Source organism: Mytilus galloprovincialis, chromosome 1, assembly GCF_965363235.1.
Source record: "Mytilus galloprovincialis chromosome 1, xbMytGall1.hap1.1, whole genome shotgun sequence".
Taxonomy (NCBI): Eukaryota; Metazoa; Mollusca; class Bivalvia; order Mytilida; family Mytilidae; genus Mytilus; species Mytilus galloprovincialis.
The window spans coordinates 108789658-108797192 of NC_134838.1; positions in this window are offsets into that span (position 1 = coordinate 108789658).

Genomic DNA, 7535 nt, shown 5'->3' on the forward strand with positions numbered 1-7535 from the left:
TAAGGTGAAAGTCATTTGACCTATGCCATGCAGACAGATAATGCTTTATCTTGCAATTATTTTTCTAATCTTCACGTTAAGCGGCAACCTACAATCAATTAATAAATACACTCTTCATTTGCTTTTTCTTGTTTTTAATATGTATTGAATCAATGACAATGATACAGAAGCAAGAAGTCGAAATATCGTCACAACAAGTCAGTCTTGCAAGAAGCCCTTTACTATGGCTCTAGTTGATTAGTGCACTTCTGGTCTTACTTTACACTTAATGACAATAATAACAAATTGTCCTGAAAATATTTCAAATATTTATTGTTCATATAAGCAAGCAATATTCGGATAAGAAGATAAGTTTGCACAGACAATGGTTGTATCATAAAGACACAGACGTGATTCTCGTTTTCTATTTGAGACTACTTTTACACAGTGGTGTAAGTAACTAAACTCATCATAGATACCAGGACTAAATTTTATATATACGCCAGACGCGCGTTTCGTCAATAAAAGACTCATCGGTGACGTTTGAATCCAAAAAAGTTAAAAAAAAAAAAAAAAAAAAAAAAAAATTAAAAAAAAAAAAAAAAAAAGCCAATTAAGTACGAAGTTAAAGAGCATTGAGATCCAAAATTCCTAAAAGTGTTGCCAAATACAGCTAAGGTAATCTATGCCTGAGGTAGAAAAGCCGCCCGCGTCACACTGTCCCGATTTTTATATACGATGGACACCCGAATGCGAAAATTGTAAGTTCGTACGAAGTTGGTCCCGATCTCGTTAAAATACCAAAAAGTGACCGAAGCAAGTACGATGAATAACGAAATCTATACGATGGTGCCGAAATTGTATACGATAGCAAAAGATGGACATACGAAGGTTAACCGAAGACGGGTATTTAAGCTTCATAACTCAGCCGAAGCCTACATGATGGATCACGAAGGCTACACGATGGATTACGAAGGCTACACGATGGATTACGATGATGGCGCGATGGCCATACGATGTCTAAAAGATACGAACAGAATTTTGACAACATATCGTTTCTGTACAAGTCTGCCATGCATGGCGGGAAATCGATCTTTTTGTCTAATTCTTATAAATTTTAAACTTAGTTTATTATCCCCTCGCCTACTACATGTAATTTGCGTGTAGATACAATTGTTATGGACACTCTAGAACCAAAATGCTCAAAACTTGGTAAGGTGTTACTCGTTAAGAATATCTTAAGCGCTATTGACTTTAAAGTTTAAAGGTCAAGGTCACAGTGGCAGTTGTAATACAAGGCAATATCGCCCTTGTGGACACTCTAAAACCAATATGCTTCAAAAGATTTTAACCACATTTGGTATATTGTTCCTCTTTGTAATGATCTGACATTTTTTGCGTTCAAGACCAAAGGTCAAGGTCATGCAGATGGACTTGTTTTTTCTCCTTGAAATAGCATAATACACAGGAAATTGGTTGCTCATTTTTAACCTGCTGGTTCTAAAGACAATATTAAAGGTATTTCCAGTTACTGAATGTTTTGGTTGATTTCTAAAAAAATAGTTTATGTATCAAATATGCATATTCAATTTACAATTTTCTGCATGTGTCATATACAAATATAGTGTTCATATTTGTCCCCAATATGTTACATACGAGGGGATGCCACGCTCGGCATTGCCTTGTTTGAACTGTAAAATGTGTGCACTAGTCTGAATAATCACCCATAATTATGCCCATGTTTACTGATCTATCTTAAAGGTAAGGTAATGGGTTCGTTGATCCCTTTTATTCAAAAAGAGCTCTTTCCAGGAGAATATCATAATAATATAGACAAAAGGAAGGATGTGGGGAAAGCAACAAATGCGGCAAAATATGACATATAGAAAACAAAATGGTTATGGAGTAAACATTCGTGCGACAACAACTCAGACGATACATAAAAAAATCAGAAAAAGTTGGTTTCCCTATATACGTGTACCTGCAGTGTTGGTGTACGAGGCGCATTTATGATTTTCATTATGTTACTTGATATGAAAAATTGACAAAAAATAATATTTCACTTGTAAAAGTAAATCCTGAGCCTGTAATAGCTGCTCTTCTTGTTCCATTTGAATTAATAGAAACAACGCTGTCGCCTTTCTTGTTCTCATAGAATCATATGATATGAGCTCCATATTTTGTGAACGTCTTTCTTAACTGTCGTATTAGACTGACCAGTGCATATCGCGCATGGCACTTTAAATGTATTTTAGCGCGAAAATTTACATTTACATTTAGCTGGATTTATTGCCGTCGTAGTTCCATCTTGTCGCCTTCGTACTTTTATTCGATGGCAACACGACGGGATTACGAGGTCTTCACGAAGTCGTGTTGCCATCGTAAGACCTTCGGGTATCTTCGTGATTCATTCGTGTAGACATCGCAATGTCAAAACTGCCCGATGGAAACGATGGAAACACGAATGCAATACGATGTGCAAAGATGCATTCCCGGTGACATTACGATGGTGAGGATGGTGATACGAACTCAATACGAACCCTCAACATCGGACGCACCTTCGGGGATTTTTTAACATGTTAAAAAAATTAGAACCCTTCCCGAAGTTGTCCCCAAAGGCTAGAAAAAGTGGCCGATGGTTAAAGATGGTTAAAGATGGCACTACGAATAGCCCGATCTGGATACGATCAGTCCCGATTTTGAAAATTTCCATTATCGTGTTGCCATCGGCGTAAAAATCGGGACAGTGTGACGCGGGCATTAGTATTTCAAAAAATTCCAAATTTTAGGAGGTTCTCATGATAGAAATGTAACAAAAATTCATACAACAACAGTGCATTAAGCTTAGGTAGAAAGTGGGAAGAAAAGAAGATCTTCACAATGAAGAAAAGCAAATCAAGCATATCAATCTTGATATAACATTTCATTCTTACCGAAACTTAACATACCAATGATGTACTTGGATACAGGGAGACAACCAGAACGAAAATTCGTTATTACTAGAAATATTACTTCACAATAGAAGCCTTTTCAAAAACAAATCAGCTTATAAATCCACCAAATAGTCATAGTAATCAAATACTTTGCAGTTTAGGAAAACAGAATAGGATCACTTATAGAAATTGCATAAGTGTATACTTGATAAAAAAAAATCTTAAGGGGTTCCGCGCCTTGCTGCTGTCAGTGTTAAAGTAAGTCCATTTATCAGTAAAATACATAATTTAAACAAAAGTGCACACGCTAAAATGTCTCGCTTTCTTTACTAACCATTGATTTTGCGTTGAAAGTCAAATATACAGATTTACTACAAGTATTATATTAACTTAACATGATCCAAAAAAGTTGAGGTCAAGGTAAGATAACCCAAACGAGAAATACATGTACACTAAATATAGTTGAACTATTGCTTATAGTTTCTAAGAAACAGACTTGTTCAAGAAAACTTAATATTAACCTAAAGTTGAACCATGAAAATGAGGTCAAGGTCAGATGAATCATGCTAGACAGATATTTACACCTCCCAATCAATCTATGTAGTACATATATGACCTATTGCTTATAGTATAAAAGAAACAAATTCAACCATGAAAACTTAACATTGACCAATGAACCATGAAAAAGAGGTCAAGGTCAGATGATACCTGCCAGCCAGAAATATACATATTACATACAACAAATATAGTTGACAAATTGCTTTTAGTTTTAAAAAAAAAACCCAGATCAAAACACAAAAACTCCATTCATTATTAATAAGATTACCTGTAAAACGTTGAGGTAAAGGTAGGTATTATATGGTCCAGAGCAGATTTACTTTTTGTGTTAACAGCAAGAGACGAACTTGCGCCAAGTGGTGAAATAAGCTCATGTAACCCTTTGGTTGATTAAGTTAAGCACACTGAGATTAAACATTGAGCTTGACTAAATTACTTTATCTTGAGGGCTTAAACAGTAGTTTGATAAAATGGCTTGCCATACGTTACACAACTGTCATGAGTTGTATAGACAGAGAACTATACAAATTGTAAAGCCATGCTAATTCTTACCCGCTGATGAAAATGCCATGTCTGTATTGGTCCTTTCTCACTAATGAAAGAGGAAAGTCTTTAAGTCGAACTAAATGTTGTGGCCTATTTTACTGATGGATTGAGGAGGATTCATTCAATGTCTTCATTTCATGATTCATCATTGATGGATAACAGACGATATGTCCGAGTATCTGAACTGATCCACTCTCGTTGATGGATGACAGACGATATGTCCGAGTATCTGTACTGAATTGCTCTCGTTAACGAATGACAGACAATATTTCCGAGTATCTGTACTGATCCACTCACAGTGACTGATGACAGACAATATATTCGAGTATCTGTACTGATCCACTTACATTGATTGATTACAGACAATATATTCGAGTATCTGTACTGATCCACTCACATTGATTGATGACAGACAATATATTCGAGTATCTGTACTGATCAACTCTCGTTGATGACTGACAATAAATGTCAAAGTATCTGTACTGATCTACTCTCGTTGATGACTGATATAATAAATATCGAAGTATATGTACTGATCTACTCTCATTGATGACTGACATAATAAATGTCAAAGTATCTGTCCTGATCAACTCTCGTTGATGGATGACAGATTATGTCGGAGTTTCTGCACTGATCCACTCTCGTTGATGGATGACAGATTATTTGTCCCAGTATCTCTACTGATCCACTCTCGTTGATGGATGACAAATTATGTCCAAGTATCTGTGTTAATCAACTCTTGTTGATGATTTAAAATCGATATGTCCAAGAGTTCTGATCTTCTCTTGTTAATGAATGACATTTTATATGTCTGAGTATCTCTACTAATCACCTCTCATTGATGAATGACAGACTAAATGTCCAAGTATCTGTACTGATCCACTCTCAATGATGAATGATATACAATGTGTCAAAGTAATGACAGACTAAAGTATCTATACTGATATACTCTGATTGATGAATAACAAACTATGTCAGAGTATCTGAATTGTCTATTGATCTTCTTTGATGAATGATGGACTCTATGTCAGAGTATCTGTATTGGTTCATTCTCATTGATCAATGACAGACGATATATCAGAGTATCTGTACTGATCCACTCTCGTTTAGGACAATATGTCCAAGATTTCTGATCTTCTCTTGTTGATGAATAACATATTGTATGTCAGAGTATCTGTATTGATCCACTCTTGTTGATGGATGTTAGACTCTATATCAGAGTATCTGTATTGATCCACCTTTATTGATAAATTATAATGGCAGACTAAATGTCAAAGTATCTGCATTGATCTACTCTGATTGGTGAATGACAAACTATGTCAAAGTCTCTGAATTGTCTATTGATCCACTTTGACTAATGAATGAGAGACTATTTGTCAGAGTATCTGTATTGATCCTCTCTCATTGATACAGGACATGCTTTATGTCAGAGTATCTTAATTAGATAGATCGTTCTCACTAGATAATAACAGAATTTAAGTCTGAATACCAATATGATTCACTTACGTTGACGAGTGAACCTATATATTTAAGTATCTGTACTGATCCACTCTCATTAATGAATGAAAGACTATATGTCCGAGTAGCTGTGCTGATTCACTCTCGTTGACGAATTGTCATAACAGACTAAATATCAAAGTATGAATGTCAAACTATGTCAAAGTCTCTGAATTGTATATTGATTGATCTTCTTTGATTGATGAAAGACGGACTCTATGTATGAGTATATGTGTCGATCCACTCTCAATGATGAATGACAAACTATATGCCAAAGTATCTGTACTGATCCATCCATGTTGATAAATGACAGACTATATGTCAGAGTATCTGTACGGATTCACTCTTGTTGATTGATGACAGATAATATGTTCAAGTATATGTACTGGTCAACTCTCAATGACGAATGACATACTATATATCTAAGTATCTGTACTGGTCCACTTTCGTTGATGGATGACAGACTATATGTCAAAGTATTTGTCCTGATTTTTCTCTAGTTGATGAATGACAGACCCTATGTCAACGTATCTGTACGTATTCACTCTTGTTGATTGATGACAGATAATATGTTGAAGTATATGTACTGGTCCACTCTCAATTACGAATGACATATTATATATCTAAGTATCTGTACTGGTCCACTTTCGTTGATGGATGACAGACTATATGTCCAAGTATTTGTCCTGATGTTTCTCTCGTTGATGAATGACATACCCTGTGTCAACGTATCTGTACAGATTAACTCTTGTTGATGAATGACAGACTCAATGTCAAACTATCTCTACTGATCCCCTCTTGTTGATGAATGACAGACTAAATGTCAAAGTATCTCTACTGATCCACTCTTATTGATGAATGATAGACTCAATGTCAAAGTATCTCTACTGATCCACCCTTGTTGATGAATGATAGACTAAATGTCAAAGTATCTCTACTGATCCACTCTTGTTGATGAATGACAGACTCAATGTCAAAGTATCTCTACTGATCCACTATTGTTGATGAATGACAGACTAAATGTCAAAGTATCTCTACTGATCCCCTCTTGTTGATGAATGATAGACTAAATGTCAAAGTATCTCTACTGATCCACTCTTGTTGATGAATGACAGACTCAATGTCAAAGTATCTCTACTGATCCACTATTGTTGATGAATGACAGACTAAATGTCAAAGTATCTCTACTGATCCACTCTTGTCATTTACATCAACACAACAGATACATTTTGATGAAAAAAATTTGTAAGGGTTCCACGGAACCCAGTGTCTCGCCTACTTTTGCTGTTAATCGCAGACTCAACAAAAATGACCGGGAAAAACATCAATAAAAATTTCCCTCTCGATACTGTCTTTTGATTGAAAGAAGCTTCCAAGTTTGGTAAAAAATCCAGGATAGTTTATGAATCTAATAAATGTTTTATAAACTTTAACTGCAGACTTTATGTAATGTTAACTGGAAGAAAAACTAAGTCCATTTATAAGTAAAATACGGAAAAGTGGAAATTTATTTTTACAAAATTTTCTTCTTGATACTATCTTATGATCATAAACAAGCTTCTGTCCAAGTTTGGTACAAATCAAGGATAGTTTATGAAAGTTATCATAATTTTAAAAACTTTGACCACAGAATGAATGTAATGTTTCCTCGCAGAAAAACTAAGTCCATTTATAAGTAAAATACGGAAAAGTGGAAATTTATTTTTACAAAATTTTCTTCTTGATACTATCTTATGATCATAAACAAGCTTCTGTCCAAGTTTGGTACAAATCAAGGATAGTTTATGAAAGTTATTATAATTTTAAAAACTTTGACCACAGAATGAATGTAATGTTTCCTCGCAGAAAAACTAAGTCCATTTATAAGTAAAATACGGAAAAGTGGAAATTTATTTTTACAAAATTTTCTTCTTGATACTATCTTATGATCATAAACAAGCTTCTGTCCAAGTTTGATACAAATCAAGGATAGTTTATGAAAGTTATTAAAATTTTAAAAACTTTAACCACAGAGTGAATGTA